Here is a 2,377-nt window from a genome sequence, read left to right as displayed (position 1 = left end):
GACTCCGCCCCGGCTGCGCCTCCCCTGTGGCTAGGTCGGCCTCCGGGGGCGGCGCCTCGCGGGGTGGCCCGCTCGGCGGGACGCGCTGACTCACGGCGTTCGCTTCCGTCGCGCCTGTGCGCACCCGGGGCCGGGGACTCAAACGACCGCTTTTGCTGTCTTTAAACAAACCAGTGGAGCCTACGGAAAGGCCCCCCGACACCTACACGGCGAAGTTCTCGCCCGTTTGTCGCGGAAATGCGGGTGGAAAAGCAACGAGGGTCTTTTTCTGCTCTGCGAGCGCCTGGGACCTCAGCCACCACGGCGCCGCTGTGCGACGGGGCAGCTGCAAGCGGACTTAGGCTTCTCCGGCGCTGCGTCCCACTGGGCGGTGCTCTGCGTTTCCGAGGAGGCGTCTGAGCTGAGGGTGGAAAAGAAATCCATCCGAGAGCCAAAAGACTGCGCACGTCGGAACCGGGAAGCTCCTAGGCCACCAGGCGAGGGCGCCCGCTGGCTCCCGCTCCCGGCTGCGCCCTGAGCGCGTGGGGCCGGAGAGCCACGTCCCGGGGCTCCACTGCGTCCCGCGAGCGGGGGCAGACGGAACACGTGGGCGCGCAGCGCGGGCCGGGGCAGGACGGGGCCGGGCGCGACATGGGGCCCGGTACTCTGAGGTGCGCGGGGGTTGAGGACTGAGAGCACGGTTCACGTGCGATCACAGATGTTGGGCCCACTACAAGGGATGAGGTGCCAGGAAACCTAGTACTGGGAAACCCCGGCGAGGCGCCCCGTACGGAAACTGTGGAGCGCCCTAGGTCGAGGCAGCAAGCGCTGGGGAGGCGGTGGCAGGAGAGGTGCGCGGGATGGAGGTGGACACACCCCTCCCAGTCCTTCCATTGTGCGCAGGATGGAACACCCCAGTCAGGGACCCAGGAGCCTACCGCAGTGCGACGAGGTGGGAGGGTGCTTTACCTCAAGCTCGCAGTGGGCGACGCCCAGGCGCGGGCGCGAACTGCGTGGCAACTGTGGCCCAGCACTAGCGCCACGGAGGTCCGCAAGCCGCCCTGCCTGCCTCACTGGGTGCTGCCTGCCTGTCAGAGGTGGGACAGGAGTCCGGGGGAGGAGCAGTGGGGTCTTGCTCAGTGACCCTGGTGGTACACAAGTGATGGATTTCAGCAGGACCGGCTCGGGGTGACTAGATGATGTCGGGACTGGAGACCTAGTGGACGCAGAGAGAAGGGTCTGAGGTACAGGGACATCTTATGGGGCTTGGACAAGGTCCTGTAAACGTAGGTTCAGGCTCAGAACTCAAGAAGCTTTGGAGACATAGTCATATAGAGTTGTGAAGCAGGCGCCCTAGGAGCTCAAGGAAGAGGCAGAGCCCTGGCGACAGTGGTACTTAAAGGGTCTCTGCGTCCTGTCACATTCCACGAGAAGGTTGAGATACACAGGGGCAGAGTCCAAGGAGAGTACCTTGGCCAGTTAGGAGAATAATAAACTTGCAGGTTAGGTAGTGTGTGGTTACCTAAGTGGAAACAGTTGTTATCTTGGTGGGGATGGCAGCGGGTCAAGTCTTCCTCAAGCGAAGAAGGGTAGAGGCTGTCCCACTGCCTAGCCTCAGAAGAGCTTTGCTTTCAGTCTTACTGGAAAAGAGCGGGTGGATGGCTGCAATGGTGATGGATCAAACTTCCTGCCAAACTGTCTGGACAGGTGAGTGTTTCCAAGAAGGCAGAATTCGGTTGGGAAAATGAAATTAACTTAGAATTTTAATGCACACTTCCCTTACAAAGAGAACCTGTAGACCTAGATATCCAGGTAGCTGGGACTCAGAAGAGGGCCGGCCCAGCAAGGGAGCAGGTTTCTCTCCAGAACTTAGCAGTGTGTATTCTTGGAGGCAACTTAAGAGCTGCAGAAAAAAAAAAAAAAAAATCAGAAATCCCAGGAAAAAAAAAAAAAAAAAAGAAATCCCAGGAAACTCCCACCCTTGGAGTGAAACGAAATCTTTTCTGTGAATAGAAATGAAAAGGGCAGCTGGAAATCATGACATGGTTGGGAACAAGGCTCCATTATATCCACACTCAGAATGCTCACAACAAAACGCCCACCAGCAGACCACAGGACTGAGGGTGGGAGACCCAGGGCAGTGATCTTCCCGAAGCTTTTTTCCGGAAGGTTCAGCTTCTCCTGTGTTCATTTATGAGCAGGTCCACTGGGCCAGGCTAGCGCTCTTGGTTCCTTCCTGGCTGAAGCCTCACTTCCTTCCTGCTCCTTTCCCCCTAAATCTTAATGCCACCAACACAGGGAAAGGATCTGCTACCAGTTACTCAGTTTACCAACTGGCAGATTATACTCATGAATGCTTCCTCTTCCAGCCATCTACACTGCCAAGCTTACTCACCCA

Source organism: Chinchilla lanigera, unplaced genomic scaffold, assembly GCF_000276665.1.
Source record: "Chinchilla lanigera isolate Chin_1 unplaced genomic scaffold, ChiLan1.0 scaffold00001, whole genome shotgun sequence".
Taxonomy (NCBI): Eukaryota; Metazoa; Chordata; class Mammalia; order Rodentia; family Chinchillidae; genus Chinchilla; species Chinchilla lanigera.
The sequence above is the reverse complement of the archived record's forward strand: the minus strand, read 5'-3'. Positions refer to the sequence as shown.